This window comes from Mustela nivalis (genome assembly GCF_964662115.1).
Source record: "Mustela nivalis genome assembly, chromosome: 2".
In the NCBI taxonomy this organism is placed as follows: domain Eukaryota; kingdom Metazoa; phylum Chordata; class Mammalia; order Carnivora; family Mustelidae; genus Mustela; species Mustela nivalis.
Window position 1 is genome coordinate 111,365,066 of NC_139021.1, and position 22,044 is coordinate 111,387,109.

The 22,044-nt window shown below is 44.5% G+C and overlaps 2 long non-coding RNA genes across 8 annotated transcripts in view; one reads left to right on the forward strand and one right to left on the reverse strand.

Annotated features, from left to right (window-relative positions):
* Nucleotides 1-902: 902 nt before the first annotated feature.
* On the forward strand, nt 903-3,294 carry LOC309859876. Its single transcript, XR_014309010.1, has 3 exons — nt 903-1,751; nt 2,297-2,470; nt 3,045-3,294. It is a non-coding gene; the product is annotated as an uncharacterized lncRNA (long non-coding RNA).
* LOC309859875 overlaps nt 2,643-22,044 on the reverse strand; it is a 599,272-nt gene continuing 579,870 nt past the window's right edge. For 6 of the 7 annotated variants that reach the window (XR_014309004.1, XR_014309005.1, XR_014309006.1 and 3 more), the window contains 2 exons: nt 9,272-9,375; nt 8,087-8,344 (listed from right to left, as the gene is read on the reverse strand). This is a non-coding gene — a long non-coding RNA (uncharacterized lncRNA). Of the gene's footprint in view, nt 4,373-8,086; nt 8,345-9,271; nt 9,376-22,044 lie in introns of those variants that run through there. The other variant, XR_014309003.1, reaches the window with a different exon arrangement.

Below are 22,044 nucleotides of genomic sequence, written 5' to 3' on the forward strand. Positions count from 1 at the left end.
AAATTCTAGTTAGTTAACATACAGTGCAGTGCTGGTTTCAGGAGTAGAATTGAGTTGTTCATCCCTTACCTACTGCACCCAGTGCTCATCACAACTCGTGTCCTCCCTCAGACCCATCTGGGGGGTGAGATTTCTAATTATTAAACATTTTCCTTTTACTTATATGAAATTTCTATCCTTTCTACAGTGAAGTTGTATTACTTGGATAATTAAAAAAGCAAAGGGGGGAAGCTAGCCAGCTGATACTCACATGAAATTTATTAGTAAAGAGATGGTCCGTCCTAAGAGAGGGGTAGCCAGGAAGACAGAGGAGACGTGCGTACAGACAACAAAACCTTCGGTGGGGCTTGGGAAGCTTTACTAAAGTGTAAGAATTGAGAGAAATCCAAGCCAAAACGTTCTATATGGAAAAGGCTGCCAAGGGTGCCGGCGCCCATCGCAGGCAGGTTTTCCCAAGCACAGCATCCCACAAGGTAAAGAACAGAAACAGAAATAATCTCAAAGGAATATGGATATTAAAATAAACATAACCTTGGAAGGACTATGTGATGCTGCTGCTGGTTTGGGGAAGTGAAGAAGACTTCCGTCCTCTGGGAGTGGTAAGAGACAGGGCAGCATAGTAAAAGATCTCTGTAGCATTAGACTTTCTTGAATGTGAGGGCAGGGTCTGCCCCTTAGACCTAGTAACCTGATTACTGAGGTTACTAGGTTACTAGGTTACCTCAGACTAATAACCTGATTACTGAGACGTCTCTGATGCTCAGTTTTCTCATCTATAAAATGGGAATAAGGTTACTTACTTTGGATGCTAGGTATCCAAACCCCTCCCTCCTGCATTACGAGGGAGGCTGGGAAAAGCCATAGGATAAAAATAACAAACCGTCCACAGAGAATTATTCGATTTTATTCGATTAACAATGATCCCAGCCTCATTTTTCTTCTCCCGATCGTCCAAGCCCATTACTGGGGAGGGCAATGCAGGCGCGGAGAATCGAGAAGGTGGGGCTGGGAAGCTGGTAAAAACCCCAAACGTTCCTGTGTTTATTTCTGCCTGCTTGTCCGGGACCAGTGTTTCACAAAAGGAGTGAGAAATGAGTAACCACATGCTGGGCAAGATGTTCCTGAGAATGTCAGGAAGCTTGTTTGTCAACCTTAATTGACAACTGATGTTTCAGGACAAAGCATGATTCTCATAATTTAATGGGACAGCATTGCTACTTAATGCCAGAGGGGGCAAGAGTGACTATAGGGCCAAAGCCTGTAGAAAGGAGAAATACGGACAAAATAATCCCCTTTTTGTTTTAGGAAAATGTAAAGTGGTGCCCCAGGGATTGTTGGCAAATATTATCATCTTTGAAAGCTACTACTTAACACAAATTACGGGAAACCAGAGACTTCTGGGTAATGTGAATCACAAGGAAAGAATGCCCTATTCTGTGGCTGCAACTTTTTAATGGAATACTGGTTGATTTTGAGTGAAGAAGGCCAGGGGTCAGGGTCAGTTTGGGAGAATTTCCTGCCTGTTTCTGTCAAGGCCCCTCCGCAAGACGCTTCTTTCTTGGCCGTCTTGAAAAGTTTCCTGGGATCACCCACATGTGGGAGCCACCCATACCTCTAGGGGCAGGGCTCCCCTTTTTCTCTACATGGCTTAACTGAGGTTAGAGCTCAATAGCTCTGTGTGGACCTCTGTGTGCTGCGATGGCTTCTGAAGAAGATCTTTTCTGTGTCAGTTCCTAATGAAGAGTTCTGTGGTAGGAAAGGGCAGGGTGGGGACTGGGGCAGAAGGGTGCTTCCAAAGAGAGGGCCAGACTTGGAGGGCTCAACGTTTCTATTAGAGTCAAGGAATGATAAACAGCAACTTGGGGTTCGAGCATCGGTGGAGGGCAGGTGTGCAGGGGATGAAGCTGGGAAGAGTTTGGGACCTCCTAGCTCTTAGGGAGAGGAGCTGGCCCCAGATAGGATGGAGAGAGTGCCCCTAGAAGTCCCCTCCTGGATCCGTACCTGTGCAAATATGGTGGAAGGGGGAGCCTGAGGAGAGGGAGGTCAGTTAGGAGAAGGAGAGAGTGAGGGGGAAGGGCAGGACTTGCCAGGGTAGAGCACACAGAGAGGAGGGGGACCCAGCGACATCAAGAACGTGGAATGGATAGGATTTGGTGATTTCAGTGCAAATGATGAAGGAAGATGAGGCAAGCCCCATTGGATGCCAGTGGTGCTCTTTACCCAACAGGAGCAGGGAACTTCTTATTTACTTCTCTGATATTTTCTCTGTACGCTGATGCTTATTTTTGGCTGCTAGTGGAATCTGAAACGGAGAAAGCTAAAGATGGCTGACTGGTTTCTGCCCCATTGCTGACAGGAAGAGAGTATATAGAACAGCCACTGCTTTCCCTGTGAGCCAGCTTTGTTCCTGGGGGAGAGACACGTATCCCAGCACGGAATCACGAGATCACCTGGCAGCTGTGGACTGGAGGTCAGTCCAGATGCCAAGGGGCTGAAGGGGGAGCCCACCTCTACCTCTGCCTGGGTGGACGTGGAAGTTGGGCATTTGTGAGGGCTTCCAAGAGGAAGCGACTCTTGAACTGAGGCTTGAGGGACATGTGGGCGTTCTGTGGGTGGAAAAGTGAGATGAGAAGTGGGTAAAGACATCGCATATGAGAGAACATGGCAAAGTTAGGCGATGGCAAATGGCGCAGTCTGGCCGAAGGCTCATGTGAGCAGAGGGAAAGTGTGAAATGAAGCTAAGAAGGAAATCAGGGGCAGAGCAGGAAGGGCCTTGAGGCAATGACAGGAAGTTACAGTCTTTGCCTTGTAGCTGATGAGGAGACGTTGGGGAGCTTTGAGGAGAATTACAGATGCCATTCTCTCGCCCACTCACGCACTCACCAGATGTTACTCAAGTTCCATGTTGGACCACTCTGGCAGCAGAGTGAAGGGGGGAGGCAAAGAAAAGATGTTTAGCGGAGAACACCAGCTGTTTTCCCAAATGTACGTCTTCTGCCGGGATACACAGCTAGATAACAGTTCTCTGTCTTTCTTGCTGCTAGGTGTGGCCATGTGCCCTTATGCCAGTCTATGCCATGTGTGCAGAAGGGAGTTGTGCTGCATCCTGGCAAGGGCCTTTGAGACCTCTCCTGTGCTAGGCTTTATGCTTTTCTTCCTACCGGCCAACTGAGTTGAGACCTTGGAAACCAAGTCTGAAAGATCCTGGTGCTGCCATGAACACAGGCCTCCCTACTCTCCAGAATCACAACCTGGACTGTTATGCGAGTCAGAAATAAACATTTATTATGTTGAGTCATTGTGTGTTTGGATCGATTCCCATAGCTTAGCTACCCTAAGTGTACACAGTTGGTGTGAAGAAAATGGAGGTCTCAGCTAGGGCCATGATGGTTTTCAGATTTGAGGATGGTCCCACCACTTCCGGTTGTCTTTTCTGTGGTTTGGAAGGAAGCCCCAGGCTTAAGCAGGAGGGATCCTAAGACGGATCCAAGAGCTGGAGGTCATCTCCTGCCATCGCTCGTGGAAGTTACTAAGTGCTGTGTATGCCACTGTTTCTTGTTAGTGAGAAGGCAGGAGAACGTGTTGCTGAAGTCATTTTGGTGGTGTCTAAGGCAATTCCCTCCAGGACTCCTTCCCCATTTGCTTCGGCATGTTCAAAGAACTTTCTGGCTCTGCCTTGACTTGTCCCCGACCACTGAGCTCTTAGTGACTCTCCTCGTTCTTTCAGATGTTGACACGCATGGGCGCCGTCTACATAACACATTCAAGCTTTTCCCAGCTTACAAGTCAAGTCGCTCGTGCCACGCAGCCCCTCCTCTAGCTACAGCGCTCTCTGTTCTCCCTCATCTCCCATGTTGGGAGCCAGGACTCTTCTCCAGCGAGCCCTCCAGAGCTGTTCCACACAAGCCTACCAGCTTAACTCTTTCTTTGCCAAACCCCATGGATATTACCCAGTCCTTATCCCTGGTGACCTTGAAGGTCTCCCCTCAGCTTCCCTGACTGCAAACTCTAAACCTTAGTAGGAGCGTGACTCCAATAACCCAATAATAGAATACATAAATATTCATGTATATGTATGTACATTTACACAGGAATATACAAAATGGCCAAGGAAATGTTAACACTGCTTGTGAACTATTAATCACGTATAATCACGTATTGATGGAGCCAAGGCCCCCCTCCCAGTCTTCGTATTTCTCCAATCTGTGTGGAGGGTCTTGCGTTCTCTTTTACTCTTCATAGAGTTTTTCTCTGGTGTATGTTTCTTTCTCCTAGTTTCTTGTGCTTGGTGGGTTTATCCCTGTTGTCCTAAAAATCTGGCAGTCATCTGCGTTCGGTCTATCACCTTGATCCAATTCCAATACCACTCCTGCTGTACTTAACGAAAAAAAAATATGTCTATTTTAGATCTTTCTGTCCTATTCCAGTCTCTTTTTTGGACTGATCATTTTTATTAATTGCTTTGTTTTATTTTTAGGTCAATAGCGATATTAGATACAGACCACAATTTTAGCTCCTTCCCCAAAGCTCCCTCTCGCTTTTCTTTTCGTTGTCTTTTTTCATTGACTACAAATTCCAGATTGCATTAGACATGGTAAGAGAGGACATCTTTATCTTATTTTTGGTGTTAGTGGGACTCATTTTTTTCACCATGTATATCATATTAGCTGCTGGCTGTACGTAGGCATTCTTTATCTTGTTTGGGTTCTATCTCTTTGTTCCCTCTCTTTCTAGGTTACTGAACAATTTAAAAAAAAAGTGTTGATGTCGTATTTTTATCCAATTCCTTTTGACCTTCATGCAGAAGTGAGTTTCTCCCCATTTAACTTAATCAAATAAATACATTTCCTAATGGAGAGAGGTCATCTGTTACCCTGGTCTTCTTGCTTTGTGTCCAACTGTCACTGCAGAGTAGGATGAAAACAAGACCCTGAGTGACAAGTGACAGGACATCCCCCGCCCATGAGGAGGGCAAGATGGATAGATTGTGGTCTGATTTTCTAGTTTCTAGTGTTTTTTTCCCAGTCACAACAAGTTTTCATTACCCTCTGAGAGCAGAAGACCGCCCCACAGAGAACAGGAGTCTGATCAGGCAGCTTCCAGGCCAGGACCTCAGGGCCCTGTTGCAGCCATGGAACAAGACAGAGCCACTTGGGGAACAGGATAGAAGCTATCTCTCTGGCTCTTCACCAACCACATAACCAGGTGTAGACATGGCATGTTTTCTCCTCATCAGCTCAACATGCCCGGAAGGGAGGCAGGGGCCGAGGTAACGAGGACCTTCTACTGTTGCTTCTTGCCTTCTCCCCCTTTTCTGAGTAGGGGCTTTGATTCTGCACTAGTTCATATCTGACAACTGCCTTTAATCCTAAAACTTAGGACTAAGCCTCAGGAGTTCCAACAGCGATGGGCAAATCCTTCTCTTATGAGCGGTAGTTGGCAAAGGCGGCCAATTATCTCAGGTGTTCACAATTATTTCCTGGACCTTTCCCACAGAGTAGACGCCAATGAGTTATATGGGAGGGAGACTCTCCTTTTTTTTAAAGAAAGAATTCAGCAGTCATGGAAGTTGAGCCATCTTTCCATGAGTGTGTGATCCTAAATCCTGTCTTAATATTTAACTGTAAAGTAAGGCAATAGCTTAAAACATTTTAAGGTCCTAGTGAGGAGCCCAGTAGGCTAGGTTATCAAACTGTGGAAGAGGCTTCCCAGTGTGCTCGCTACCCCAAACAGATGTGGTGAGGGGAGAACTGGGAGCTCTGCCACCCTCACCCCCTCCAGCATCTTTCGCATTGGACCCTGGAGCTCCTGGTGGGCTCTAATCCCTGCCTGGCTAGAAGGAAAAACTTCTCCTCGTGAGTGTTCACACCTACCACGTGACTGATTGCTACGAAGACCGCTCCCTCGCACTAACACAGAACAGGCCAGGTGGGAGCCTTGATTAGGCTGCTCAGGGACCATGCACAGGGTTTTCAGGTAGATCACACTACTCTTTCAGCAAGGTAGAATGGGGGCTGAGAGGCCCAGCCAGTCAGGAAATGGACATGAAGATCCCAGGTCAAGTGAGACCAAGAGAGGAGGGCAAAGGGATCAGGTGAGAAGCAAGAGAGGACTTAAAAAGCCAAGGGCAGGTGAACATCATGAGGGAGGAAAAACTGTGAGGGAACAGGACAGATAGCGGAGGACAAGAAGGAAGGAACAGGTGTGCTGAGTAATGTGGGTGAGTCTAAGAAAATAATGGCCTAGGTTCTAGAAGTTTCCAGGCTGTGGTTCTCGGGAGGCACCCAGGTGTGCTTTTCCTTCTTGTTCTTGGATTTCTGTGACAGTCCTATGGATTCTCAAACAACTGACCTGTGTATGTTAGCTTGCGTGTTCTCGCAGCCAGAAGACCCAGCCCTAGACCCTGAGCATAAGAGAACCTCCTTTTGTAGGCAGTGGAACCGCGAAACTCTGTCTTTCCCCTCATCCTGTTTTTCCTAATTCTCCCACCTCACGGGAATCCCACAGGGACAAAGCATGGCTGGGAATGTCTGGAGCCTGCGGATTTGAAGGTCACCAGCAGGACTGAGAGCTCGCTCTTCACACTCATGTCCACGAGGTTGGAGATCTTCTATCCCCACAAGGAGGGCTCATTGAATGTTCTCAAGTTGCGAATGATTATCTACCAACAGTGCTGGGGAGCCAGTCTCCTTCCGTCCTACTTGTACCCCCCAAACTGGCCAGGACAGTCCCCCGATTCTCAGTCCCATTCCTTGGAAACAAAAGAGCAAAAGAACAAAAGGTGAGAATTATTTCACTCAGCATAATCTCTTTGAGTCCTGTCCATGTTGCTACAAAAGTTGGGTATTCATCCTTTCTGATGGAGGCATAATACTCCACTGTGTATATGGACCACATTTTTCTTATCCATTCATCTGTTGAAGGGCTCGAAGAGATTATGCTGAGTGAAATAAGTCAAGCAGAGAGAGTCAATTATCACTTGAGAGATTGACAATTGACAAAGAGAGTCAATTTCACTTATTTGTGGAGCATAACAAATAGCATGGAGGACATGGGGAGATAGACAGGAGAAGGGAGTTGGGGTAAATTGGAAGGGGAGGTGAACACTGAGAGACTATGGACTCTGAAAAACAATCTGGGGGTTTTGAAGGGGCGGGGGGTGGGAGGTTGGGGTATCAAGTTGTGGGTATTATAGAGGGCACAGATTGCATGGAGCACTGGGTGTGGTGCAAAAATAATGAATACTGTTATGCTGAAAATAAATTAATTAATTTTTTAAAAAGGTGAGAATTAATTGTAGGGGATGGGCATATCAGGAGAAGATTTCCGATTGTGGCTCCGAGGAGAAAAGAGGCCTGAATGTGATTTGAGTCAGCATGGAGAACTTTCCGTATGCCCTAGGATTCCCACAGAGGCTCCCCCCGCACCCCGCTTGCTGACCTTAGGACCCATTTCATGGAGCAGCTCTTCTCAGATTGGGGCTCAAGGGTGGAGAGAAATTAGAGGGGCATGCCCAAGAAGAAAGGCATTCCCTGTGGAGAAAGAAGCACGGCGGAGGGTGCGGGGAGGGTCAGCATGCTATCTAGATGGAGAACTAAGGACAAGAAGGTAAACTGAGGCTCAATCCTGCCGTGCTCTGTGGGCGGGCAAAGTGGGCATCAGAGTTACAGGAATAGGAGAGGGATGTATCAGAGGCCCTGGGGAAGGGCTTGGCTTTGTAAGGACTGGAGTGAAGATGATGGGGGAGGAGAGGCCCTTCTTGAATCACTTTAAAAACCTGCAGAGACTCAACTGACAGGTTTACCAACAGATGTAAACATACTCTGTCTCAGTTAGGGGTAGGCTCAGAAAGACACACCGAGATCATGGGTAAATTAGACCGAATGTTTCATGTCTGCACTGGGGGAATGGTCTATGTCGCTAACATGTATGTCACTAAATCCTTGGATGTGCTTGTAATTTATATGAAAATGTTAAACAAAAACAAAAACAAAAAAACCCCAAACAATCCCGCCTCCCAAAACCAAAAAACAACAAAACCAACCCGGTCTCCCCCCCCCCCCTTTTTTTTTTCCTAAGAGAGTTTAAGCTATCCTATGGTCTCTAGCCTTGGATCTTTAATTCACGGCAATGATTTTCAAATCAGTGAAACATTTCCTGCATATTATCAATTTCTGACTACAAATTAGAAAAATGCAAACCCTCTGTCTTAGCACCCGGCATCTCTGAGAAGACATTCTTTTCACAATGACATTTGAAGGCTTTCTGGATGTGACCGATGGGACAGTCATTCTGAGTGAATTTAGAGATTTTAATTACTGTTGTATTTAATTGCAAGTGGGAGCTGTGGAAAAAAAAAAAAAGCTGTCAACAAAGGAAGTAATTATTCCAAAGCATTACTTCTGCTCCCCGTTCTCAGTCAAAAATTTCTCACTAAAAATGTGTTTCTTTAAATGTAACTCAAAGCAGCTGATGAAATGTAAGACCATGGAAAGTTTCAAATCACAGAGCAAATGCTGGGGACTTGACTCAGTGGCAAAAGACCTCCCCACTGTCCCTCGTATCCCATCCCGGATGCCTGCCGTTTTGTTTCCAAAGCTCAGTATTTTCCACTTAATCACTTCCTTTTCATAATACTTCTGGTGTCTCTGGAGTGTTATTACTGTTTGATTTTTCCCTTTTAATAATGACTCTGACTGTGGTGCCTTTTTTTTTTTTTTTTTAAGAGAGTGGACAGAGCAACACTGAAGCTACAGACAACTGCCCAGACAGGAGGTAATCCCGCAAACCCTCCCAGGATGCCTGCGTCAACAGCCAAGGCCAGCATGTGGAAGGTAGCCTTTCCCAAGATCATTCCTCAGCGTCCTCTAGCCTGCTGGGAACCGCAAAGACATACACCATCCATAAGGCCCTGGGGACCTAATAGATGAGCAGAAGACGAGGTCAAAACCCAGAGTTAGACCGACCCTTTCTGGAAGACAAAGAGGCAGCCGCCTTATCAGTGAATTTAATGAGCACCTATTTGTGTGTGTTAACTTTGCCAAATGCAGAAATCCCTGTCTCTGGGGTGTTTATGATATATTGACGAGACAAGGTGCATACAGACCAAAATGATTTAATTACCATCTCCCCAGGCAGAGGTTCCTAGATGATCTTCCTCAGTGGAATGTCTCTTGTTCTTCCCCATTGGAGAACATCATGATTTTCCTCTTTTCTCCCCCCACATTCAGGACCCTTTTCTACAGATGGAATTGTACATTTATCGGCTTACCTGTTTCTTGTCTGTCTTCCCGTGCAGAGCTGAGCTGTAAGAACAATAAGGCGGGGGCTGTGTTCATTTTGCTGTTGCTCTATATCCAGAAGCCAACACGGTGCCTGCAACATAGTAAGTGCTCAATAAATGTTTCTTGAAGGGATGAACAAATGAATGAGTGAGTGAACAAAGGAAAGAGAAGCTTGGCTGGGGAAAGTCTCCTAGGCCAGGAGAACATGTCGCAGACCCAGCTAGAAAGGAAGCTGGTTGAAGCCCCTTTTGACAAGGATAAGCCACTTTCCTCCCCAGAAATGACTCCAAACGGCAGGTGGGTGGGTATCTCTATTCCTAGAGGGGCCTCCTAACTGAGGACCTCGTGGAAATAATAAAGGAATCCAACAAGGGTGACGGAGATGCCATTGAGAAAAGAACCACACATATTTTATTCTATATTAAGACAATCATTATATAACCAGGGGTAGAATTTTGATGACAGCCACCATCCCTTCCTCCCTGAGGGGCTACACAGAGCTGTTGCCCAGTGTGGCTTGGGGATCTGTTTCTGTTCTGGCTTGATCTAGATTTTTCTTCTCCCAGCCTCTGCTGACCTCCTTCTGAGTCTGACATAGGTCCTTAACCTACTCTGCCTGCTTGGGAATCCATTACTTCCTTGTTTCGGGGTCTTTATTACTATTTGCAGAATATTCTCAGTCTCTGAAAATGTGATTGCTCAAATTTCACTTTAAAGACAGTCTGTATCAGCTGATATTTATAGGAGTTTTACCTCCCTACGTGCTAGGCTGCAGAAAGCCTCCTGCCGGGAGTTGAATGATGACTATCCCTTCTTCAGTTCTGTCTATAGTAACTCCCACAGGGCGCTCAGATATGTCACATGCACTTTTGTTTTGTTTTAGCTTAGCTTTAGGTCAGGCTAGTGTTTGGCTAGAAAATGAAAGATGGGTTTTACGTCGCTTTTCTGCTAGGCTCCTAGCAAGCCACTTGTGGTTGTGCGTGTGTTACTCTTTGGGAACTTAAATCTAGGAGGACTTGGAGCTCTCAAAATAATTTGCTTTTAGCAAGTGAATTCTTTCTTTAACTTTTCTCGCAAAGACACAGTATGGACCATTATGTCAATCCAATAAACTGTGAGGGTGTGGAACAATGGGGGGGAAAAAAAAACACTGAATTGTGTGTCTGGGGGCCAGAGTCCAGCCTCGGTTTGGGCCCCAAAAAACTGTGTGGCCTTGGACTGGTGCTCATTTTTAAACTGCTATCAGCTCAAGCAAAACCTGGGTCAGAGCAGCTTTTGAAACTGGCCATGATCCACTGTTTGCAAAAAAATTTTTTTAATATCCATGCTTCAAATGGGAAAGAACTAGTAGAAAGCTTATAAGAATAGCACTGAAAACTGCTATCATCAGCAAGGAAAAGAAGTGAGGATGAGAAAAATATCCATTTTTTTTTTTTCATTTCACAAAAGAATCCCGGCTTATTGTTTTCCCCCTTCTCAGCATACAGAGGCAGCCTTAAAACGTGAGTTAACCAAAGCAAACGATTCCAAGCTAATATTTTTTTTAAAGATTTTATTTATTTACTTGACAGAGAGAGATCACAAGTAGGCAGAGAGGCAGGCAGAGAGAGAGAGAGGAGGAAGCAGACTCCCTGCCGAGCACAGTGCCCGATGCGGGACTCGATCTCAGGACCCTGAGATCATGACCTGAGCTGAAGGCAGCAGCTTAACCCACTGAGCCACCCAGGCGTCTCCGAGCTAATATTTTGTTGTCTTTAAAGTTATAGCGGCATCAGATGATTTTATAGCCCACTGGGGCCAGAAGATTCGCTGGGAAGCAGAGTGAACCTACATGAGCAAGTTGTACTATATAAAGTGGCAAGTGATCTCAGACAATTACAGAAACCTTCCTGTCTCAGTTGGTACCCTGGAGACAGCCGTTAATGCTGGCATACACTGCTAAAACTGTCAGCAATAAGACGTGAGGAAAACCCAAACCAGAACTTTTAACAAATTATGAGGTTGTGGAAAAGAGCAGAAACGTCTTGGTAATGACTTACATTAACAATACAGCTGCCTCCTCGAGCTCCCCGAGTCATAAAACACTAACAGCTAGGGGCTGAAAGGAAAACATGTGCACGTTACAAGGAAATGAAGATCAGAGAAACGGACTTTGCATGGGGGTGTGGTGGTTGCCAAGCTAAATGCAGAAGAGCCACGGTTCCGCTGATGCGAAAAGAGTCAACCACGACACAGGGAAGGCGGCCGAGTGGGCTTATCTCATGCACAGGCCTCAGTGACTAAAGGTGGTTCAGGTGGAAATCGCTGGGTTTAAACCACCAGCAGTAGTGATGGGGGCTATAGCTCGGTCTCCTCATCCGTCAACTATGGCCAATGGCTTCTGTAAAGAAAGCATTTTGGGGGCACCTGGGTGGCTCCGTGAGTTAAGGCCTCTGCCTTTGGCTCAGGTCACGATCTCGGGGTCCTGGGATCAAGCCCCACTTTGGGCTCTCTGCTCAATGGGGAGCCTCCTTCCCCCTCTCTCTCTCTGCCTGCCTCTCTGCCTACTTGTGATCTCTGTCAAATAAATAAATAAAATCTTAAAAAAAAAAAAAAAGCACTTTGAAGAGTGCCTCGTGACTGAACACTCTGGAAATGTTCGCTGTTACTACTCTCATTTCTACTGCCACTGCTAGGAATGAGCCTCGTCAATCCAAACCAGACTCTTTTTTTCCCCCCAAAACATGGATAAAACCAGAAAATAGTATCAGAAACTGGCAAACGACTTCAAGAGTTGGTTAGACACAAGTCTCTATGTTCCCACATTGTTGGTTTATTCGTTTTATTACTGATTTATACAACAAATATTCATCGAGCCCTGTACTGGGGCAAGGCTCCATGGCCTAGGATTCTGACAATGAATAAGATATAGTCTCTGACCCCGAAGAGCTCACAACCTGGCTGGTGGAGAGCAGACAGAGCAGACATTCTGAGGAGTTATATTTCAGGTAAGGGAGGGTACAGCGGGAGGACAGAGAAGAAGGAAGCCGGAGGGAGGAAGCCTTGATCCAGACTGTCTGGGGTAGGGGAGGAGAGTGGGGATGGGCCATGGTCAGGCGGCATTCCCTAGAGGTGATGTCTGGACAAAAATGTGAGGTGTCACTGTTTCAGTTAGAATGGAGACGGCCAATCAGATTGAGGGTAACAGCCAGAACACCTTGAATTCCCTAGCACCATTGACAAAGAACTCGAAGTATGCTTTTGAAGTCAATGCCTACCTTTGTTCTTTCTTCCAATTAATAGAATGGAATCTTTATGGGCCATTATTTTATATTATCTCCTCTTGCAAAGGAAATGCTACTTTTATTTATTATTTATTATTTTTTGAGAGAGAGGGAGAGTGAGCTTGCAAGTGGGGCAGGTGGGGGAGGAGGGGACGGGGAGAGGGAGAGAGAGAGAATCTTAAGCGGGCTCAGCACAGAGCCTGACCTGGCTCTCGATCTCACGATCTCACCACCTTGAGCCGAAATCAAGAATTGGACGCTTAGGGCACCTGGGTGGCTCAGTGGGTTAAAGCCTCTTCCTTCGGCTCGGGTTATGATCCCAGGGTCCTGGGATCGAGCCCTGCATCTGGCTCTCTGCTCAGTAGGGAGCCTGCTTCTCCTCTCTCTGCCTCCTTCTCCGTCTACTTTTAAACTGTCTGTCAAATTAAAAAAAAAAAAAGTCTTTAAAAGAGTTGGACGCTTAACTGACTGAGCACCCCATAGAGGAAACAGTAATTTTCACGCTAACAGCATACATTTATAAAGGGTAACTTGCCACCATCACACTATGTAAGGTCCGTCTGGATGCATGAAGTCCTGTGGGGCCTTGGGCTGACCAAGACTGACCCCTACTAAGGTTGTACAGACTCCAGGTCTTAGGGCAGAGCTACTCTGGGCCCCGGTGTGTGCAACTGCGTTTCTGTTACACCACAACCGGGCAGGAGGTAGATGCGATAGCTGTGGCATCCTCTGTCAGAGGGAGAGGAAAGAGGTGGGGAAAAGGAACTCACTGTGAGCAGATAGAAGGCCAATGAGGCTACAGGTGAGGTCCTGTGAGAAATCCAAGACTGCCCTGCTCAGTACGCCATTGGGCAAGCGACATAAGCCAGAGAAAGGTGCCAGTCCCTAACCTCAGAAGAAGTCCTGGACACCAAGACACAGAAATCAAGATTTTTTTTCTAATCCTGAAATTGACCACTGTTGATTTTAACATGCAGTAGGACAGAGAGACGTTTTAGAAAGCCTTGGAGAAACTGTCGGTGAAAGCGTTCACATAGGAAATGTGCTTCCTGTTGTTCAATGCAGCTGTCTTCTTGTGGAACTCCCCTTTGAAAAATGAACTTGAGGATCTTCAAAGAACAGAGTTCTGCTCCACCCTAGCTCTGCACATCTGAAAAATGGGAAAGAGCATTTTCCGTCCTTTTTATTGAGTCGTGACCCTCAAAATGCATTTCCTTAATTCAAACCTCTAACATTTGGTAGTTTAAACAATTGGTTTAAAATATGTGAATAACTAGGCTTCATTTGTTGGGAATCAAGACCACTTGGAGAAAAAATAGAGAAAGATGCAAAGAATGTCTGAGAATTGTGGGTATTTCATTCCTTTTAAAAACCACAATTCACTTGCTCAATGAAAAAGAAAAAAAAAAAAACCTTTTATTTTTAAAGCTTCTTTCAAGCTGAAACTGTCTATGTCCAAGCTGTAGCCTAGAGCAAAATTTTACAGCTGAGTAACAAACCTCTTAAAACAGGGATTTATAATGGAAATGCTATCCGAGAATTAATTACAGTGGGCTCCAGAAGGGTGTAATTTTTTTCATCAGTTCGGAGAGAACGCCAACCTGGTGTGACCATATTTACCCCAAACCTCAGACTCCATTAATTCATTCCACTGGGCTATACAGCAAAAGCCAGTGTCCAGGTCCCTCTCTTTTTTTTTTTTATCCACTTTATAGCCCTAGTTTGTCTAAAAGGTTTCAGAAAAAGAAAAGTTCTTTTAAGAGAGGCCAGTATCAATAACAGAGGTTTTAAATTAGGACAGCCAAAGACCAAGAACGAAGTCCTGCTTGTTCTTAAGGGAAGAAACACAAACACACTCTTACTAAAAACAAAGTTTAAAAACCTGAAACCTTAATTATCTTTAGACTTCTCTTTGGACTTTGACAGGGTAAGGTTTTCATTCCTAGGAGGTCTGTTTTCTGAAAGTGCACCTGCTGCCTCATTGATGATTAAAGGAGTTAGCCTGTGACCAAGGGGACTGGGTGACACCAGGACCAAAGAGCAGAATTACCAGGGGGGATTTAAAAAAATAGATGTGCCTGAGTTCTAATGCTAGAGATTTAGATCCAACAGCCTGGGGGTGGCCAAGAGATTGAAAAGTTCCCTTGTGGATTTTAACAGGGGGCCAAGACTCAGAATCAGAGCTCTGTCCCTTCTACAAAAAGTGGGGACCATGGACCAGTAGTGCCCGTATCATCTGGAAAGGCAGAATCTCAGGCCATGCCCTATTAGAACCGGTATTTTAGCAGGACAATTGGGGGATTTCCCCAGGGCATTAAAGTTTGGGAATCAGGGCCCTACACTACAGCTATTGCAAACAACCTGCTGATAGTCTCAGACTCAGTCTTAGAGGAGTTCCAGTATACCCACCGAAAATATGATCTGCCCAATGTTCCATGCAATAAATACAGATAGGGAGTATTCCTTCACCTGATCAGAGTTGGAGGAGAACAAAAGGATGGTACTGATGAGATGGGTGTCCCTAAAGCTTTCTGGGCTCTGGATCCAGGACACATGCAGAGTTGGAAAGTGGGACGACGGGAGGGGGAGGGAGACAGCGGTTGAAATGAGTGATGATTCATCCATGTTCATAATGGAGCAGCCATTAAATATTTTGAAAATCATCTCTGTTTTTCTGTTTTGGCACACCTCAGTGTGTTTCTTGTCATCACCTGAAGCATGCTAGGCTCTTTCCATCAAAAGTCCTAGCCCTAGGCTCTACTTCCCCCTGGACGCTCTTCTCCACATCTTTGCACGGCCAGCGACTTCTTGGCATAAATAACCCAGCTTGTCACTTGGGCAGCAAAACCCTCCTTGGCTACAAGCTAGCGTAGCCACCCAGAATTTTATAACATCATCTTCCTTTTAATTCCTTCCATAACACTTATTCCATCCTGTTTCTTGGTTTTCTTATTTGTTGGTTTATTCTCTCTCTCCCCTCTTTAAAATGCATTCTTCATGAGAATGGGGAACTTGTCTTAATTCAGTGCTCTGTCTGCATTCAGTCACTCATTAAACCAGTGCTGCTTGTTCACGGGCCATCTGTTATGTGCAGGGACAGTTCTAGATGCCGGGGATGGAGTACTTTTAAGAGTGCCTGCCCTAGAAGAACTGTTCAATAAATCTTGATTGTTAAACTAATCCATGCTCTTCAACAAACATTTTTACAAGACCATTATAGGCTATTCAAAGTGCTCTGAGCTAGAGGATTACAAATGTAGATTCTAACTATAAGGAGTTCATATTCTAGTATGAACAATAAGGCAATAAGATAACCCGAGAAGCATTAAAGTAGCCTTCAGAACAAAAAGCTTTGGGAAGGACAGAGGTGAGTCAAGAATGCTACTTAGGAAAAAGTCGAGGGGAAGCAGTGTCTGGAGATCATTTTGAGAGATGACATTTCTAGAATACCCTTAAGGGGGAATCAGGTAGGACCAGGCAGAGAAATGATAGAACATTCCAGTTAGAGGACAAGGCTAAGCAAGAGATGTGAAAGAAGATGAAATGAGCGAAATGGTCAAGAGGCTCATGGGGCCAGAGGGAAAGTGGCATTCAGGTAGAAAGTGAAAGAAGTGATGCCGGAAAGTCAGGTGGAGGTACAACCCTGATAGGTGTACCACCAGCAGCATTTTAATCCGGGCTACCTTTCTGGCCAATAATTTCTCTGTATGCATTAGGGATTTTTAAATTGTTAATTCTCTTGGACTCAATATTCCCATTTTTAAGTTTTGTTTTGTTTTTTAAAGAAAATAAGCATATATTTGGACAGTGATTTATGTTTAAAATGTTTGTGGGTAAAGGGTTTATAAAGCTTTTCCCTATTTCCGCATGAGAATTTGACCTTCATTTACCTGGTAACCTGATGAAAGGGCGCATCAAGTATGTTGACAACTAGTCAACATGACTTATAGTAAACCTGACCTTGGGCTGTGCTGAGTGGCATCTAGGCTATGGGAACTATAAATAACAGATAGGAACCATAGCTCTGAGCTTCTCTGAGCATGTGCTCTTATAACTGGACATGTCCTTTATAAGGACCCTGAAACTTGTCCCAGTGAAACTGTTGTCAGAGTTATGGTTCCCTGGGAAGGCATAAAGCTTCTAAACCAGGACAGTTCCTGTGCTTAACTCGATGTGCATTTCATCTCTTTGCACATGAACTTCTGTGGACCACTGCAAGGAGTACCCATTTTTGCCCTTCCAGCAAGTTCTGTTCCCGTTCTACACAACTTTGAGTAGAATGTGTCATGTGTGTTCTTTGTGATGCTGAATGTTGAGAACCAAGAAGAATTCTTGATGCTAAATGTATAAACCAGAGTTCTGTTTTTGTTTTTTTTTTTTAAGATTTTATTTATTTATTTGACAGAGAGATCACAAGCAGGCAGGCAGGCAGGCAGAGAGAGAGAGAGAGAGGAGGAAGCAGGCTCCCTGTTAAGCAGAGAGCCTGATGCGGGGCTCGATCCCAGGACCCTGGGATCATGACCTGAGCCGAAGGCAGAGGCTTTAACCCACTGAGCCACCCAGGCGCCCCAAACCAGAGCTTTATAAGATCAATATTAGGGGGTGCCTGGCTGGCTCAGTGGGTTAAGCCACTGTCTTCGGCTCAGGTCATGATCTCAGCGTCCTGGGATCGAGTCCCGCATCGGGCTCTCTGCTCAGCAGAGAGCCTGCTTTCCTCTCTCTCTCTCTCTCCCTCTCTCTGCCTGCCTCTCTGCCTACTTGTGATCTCTCTCTGTCAAATAAATAAATAAAATCTTTAAAAAAAAAGATCAAAATTAGGGACAAGCTAAATGCCTAACAATAGAGGAATATACTCTACTCATAGAGTATAGTTCATTCAAATAAGCAAGAATAAACTATTGGCATTACTTCAAAATAAAAAGTTGCACAGCAAAAGAAATGATCAATGAAATGAAAAGGCAACCTACTGAATGGAAGAAGATATTTGCAAATCACCTATCGGATAAAGGGTTATTATCCAAAATATATAAAGAACTTACACAACTCATCACTCTCAAAAATAATCCAGTTAAAAATTGATAAAATACATAAACAGCCACTTCTCCAAACATCCAGATGGCCAAAAGACACATGAAAGAATGCTCAACATCACTGATCATCAGGGAAATGCAAATCAAAACTACCATGAGATAGCACCTCACCCCTGTCAGAACGGCTGAAATAAAAAACCCAATACATGAGTGTTGGCGAGAATGTAGAGAAAGGGGAACCATTGTGCACTGTTGGTGGGAATGTAAACTGGGCACCCACTGTGGAAAACAGTATGGAGGCTCCTCAAAAAGTTAAAAATAGGGATGCCTAGGCAGCTGAGTCAGTTAAGCGTCTGCCTTTGACTCAGGTCATGATCTTGAGGTCCTGGGATGGAGCCCTGAGTAGAGCTCCCTGTTCAGCAGGGAGTCTGCTTCTCCCTCTCCCTCGGCCCCTGCCCCTGCTTATGCACACACATACTTTCTCTCTCTCAAATAAATAAAATATTTTTTTAAAAAGTTAAAAAAAAAAAAAACTACCTCATGATCCAGTAATTGCACTACTGGGTATTTACCTAAAAAATACAAAATTACTAATTCAAAAGGGTATATGCACTCTTAAGTTTATTGCAACATTGTTTACAATAGCCAAATTATGGAAATGATCCCCGTGTCCATCACTAGATGAAGACATAAAGAAGATGTGGTATATGGAATGGAATATTACTCAGTCATAAAAAAGAGCTAAATCTTGCCATTTGCAACAACATGGATGGATCCAGAGGGTATAATGCTAGGTGAAGTAAGTCGGTCAGAGAAAGACAAAGACCACATAATTTCATTTATTTGTGGAATTTAAGAAACAAAACAAATGAGCAAAGTAAAAAGAGAGAGAGAGAGAGAGAGAGAGAAAGGTAAACCAAGAAATGGGCTCTTAACTACAGAGAACACACTGATGGTCACCAGAGGGGAGGTGGGTGGGGGATGGGGGAATAGGATATGGGGATTAAAGAGTGCACTTGTGATGGGCCCCAGCTGACATATGGAAGCACTGAATCCTTATATTGTACCCTCGGAACTAACACTACACTGTACGTTAACTATACTAGACTTTAAAATAAAATTTGAAAAACAAATAGATCTACTTCATTCATAAAATGGAACATGAAGCAGCTCTAAAAGTTCATGTTTCTGAAGAATAGTATCAATGGGAAATAAATGGTCATAATATATATTAACTTAAAAAGTATAATATGAGAAGGAATATATGGTGTGAACACGTAACACATGTTTGTATGAAACAGGAAGGAGCTCCAACCAGAGTACAGGAAGAGAATAAGGCCACATATAAAGACATCTTCCATTTTGCCATCTTTTCCCTCCTCTCTTTTCCAAGGTGCAACTAATTTTCCCAACTCAGATATTGGTGATTCATGCCATCTGGGCCATCACAGAGCTCAGTACCCTGGCCACAGTGTCCAACTTATGACCAAGGTCAACCGATCAGGGTTTCTTATGCCCCTCTCCATAGTCACTGCCTGGGCACGTGGGCTCAGGTGGTACTCGAAGGTACAAATACTGGGACAATAAACTGGAACTCTTGATTTGTTTTTGGATGAAGAGATGAAAAAACAGTTGTGGCTAGCGCCCAGGTTCCTGCCATGAGGTGGGGAGCAACAGTCACCTTCCATCCCGCGGGCTGCCCAGGGAGGGACGGTCAACTTGTGTAAGAGTTAGACAATCACAATATCACAGAAATCCAGAACAAGGAGAGGATGTGACACGTGTTTGTTAAATTTAGTTCAACAACAGTACTTTTCTTTTTCTTCTCTTCTTTGAAAAAGCCTGCTAGCACCAAGGTCTCTGAGGTCTGCTGGTATGATCTGGTCTTAGGACCCAGAAAAGAAATGCTGCTCTAAGGAAATAATGGATCAGGCCATGGACCATGACTTACTTCTTTGTGCTTTGTTTCATTTACTAGATATTTTTACAGCTAAAAATTACTCTTAATATATATGTTGAACATAGCTTTTACACAATATGCATAGACATATATGTATGGCTTACAAGATGGTAACATGCAAATGATTTCATGATTTTTCCTCTTTAGGCTTAATAATGTGCCATAAGCATCCTTCCGTGCCAGCACACAGGGCTCTATGACTCTGTCATAATCACTCTTTACTACCCTCCTGTGAACTGACGGGTACAGTCATACCTATCTTGGCCACGTGACCTCATTTCACCGCTAGGTGTCTCAGTGTTTGTCTAAGTGGGGTTAACTGACAGAGGATTTGCTATAAATGAAAGTGAAATACTGTAAGTAAAACCCTTAGCACAGTGCTGAAACAGAATGGGCTCAGTAATTGGAGTTCTATCACTATTTCTCCTATGGAATTCTTACTCCATTAATATTGTCATCAGTGGATAGCTGAGTTATTTCCGATTTCTGATTCAACAAACAAGACCGCAACACACAGTTTACCCTTGTGTGATTTTTAAAGACTAAACTCCAAAAAGCAAGACTGCTGGGCACAGTATATACCACACGCATACAAAGAGAAATGTGACAGCATACACACACGTATACACAGCATATACACAGCATGACCCCAGGACTTCGGTTACACAAAGACACTCTTATGAAGAAGAATATTTCAGGGGCTCAGAGGTTATCTCTTGGGAGCTGGCCAAGGGCTAGTCCTAAAGACACATTTCTTTGGCAAGTGTGGGGTCTGAACGACACAGGCCTGCTGAGTTAACCCTTTTCTGCCCCCGGGGAGATGCATGAGCCAAGACAGAGAGGTGGAAATGCACAACCCACACTTAGGGACAAGAGTGCAAACCAGTAGCATTAAAGGGAAGGAGAGGAGCGAGAGGTCAAGTGGAAAAGTAGCTTCGCCCAAACCATGAAGAGGAACCATGAAGAGGTTCAATGCACAGAAGCACGGGGATGAGGATAACGCACGTGGGAGTGGTTTTAAAGATAAGCTGGAGGGAAGATTCTGGAGCCTGGGGACCCTGCCAACACATCGTGGGACAAGATGGCCTGAAGCAGTGGGAATGGAGAGGGCCTGTGCAGGAGACTGTAAAAAGCAGCCAACTTTCAAAGTCACTGAAAATGGGGACAAAGCTGAGGGGCTAGAATCCTAGAGCCCTCTAGGATCGTAAGCCCATGTGGTTAAAAGTAACAGCCTCCTGATACCAACAGACGTGCCAGGAGAGCCTTCGGATCCATTTACCAACTGTTTATCACGGGCCTACCAAGTGCCGAATGAACCATCATCCAAGTTTGGTTCATGAGCCCCCCTCCGTCCCCTGAGGAGCTTGTCGACAAAGCCTATTACACCCCCCAAGAGCTACCAAATTCAAGTCTCTAGTGCAGGGCTTGGAAATCTGCATTTTCTACAAGCTCCCCAGATATTCTCACCACTAAAATTTGAGATTCTCTGTTCTCTCTGGTGCCCAGAAAGTCATTTACACTGGGAATTTAAATATATCTCAAGTTGTGAAAAGAGGGAGGAAAAACTATAGAAACCAATAGATACAGGGGTTTTTTTTTGTTGGTTTTTTTTTTTTCTTCCTCCTTTTTCCCAATTCAGGATGGGAGTCTCCATGGTAGGCATGGAGTGAGGCTAAAACTACATTTTTCTGGGTGGCTACATATGTGTGTGTGTGTGTGTGTGTGTGTGTGTGTGTGTGTGGCCTTTCTGTTAGGAAAGGATGGCTAAGATCTGCAGATGACGAGGATGTCCAAGTGCATGGCCCTATGTGTGATCTGATGAGGCCGAAGCTCTTTTAACCAAGAATGACAAAGTCTTTGCCCAGCACAACCTAAGACTGCTACAAAAAATACATGACATATATTTTGGAAATGAGCACATTAAAAGATGCCTTTATATATGGAGAAAGCAGAGAATTTTATTTAAGTTTGGGCAGCCCTTTAGAACGTTCATGAACGTTTTTAAAAGCAAAGTTCCAGGGAAGCAAATGTTGCTAGTGACAGCCCAGAGCTCAGGACATAAGCCGAATGAAATAAAAAATCCAAGGATTTTTTGTTTTGTTTTGTTTTCTCTCCTAACCTCTTCACCTGGCCTTCGCCTCCCCCTCCCCCATCCTTCTCCTTCCCTATAGGAGTCCTTTCCCCTCCTGGTCGACAGTGGAGAAGCAGCATGTTCCAGAATACGCAGCCCTCTTAATCTAATACAGCTCTGATGGTTTCTTTCATTAAGTTTCAGCATCCTTCTGAAAATCTGGCAAATACTATGATACATGCTATCTCCGTTAAATGTATTAAAAGAACATTCAATCAGGAAATTAGTTAACTATTCTCTAAATAAATTATATTTGAGATGCTACATATAAAATATGATAATTCAGAGAGTAAATCAAATTATACATAATATTTTAATGTTCTGTTGAAGAGAGTGAACAGGGCATAAGCTTTAGGGCCAGACAGAGATCAGTTTG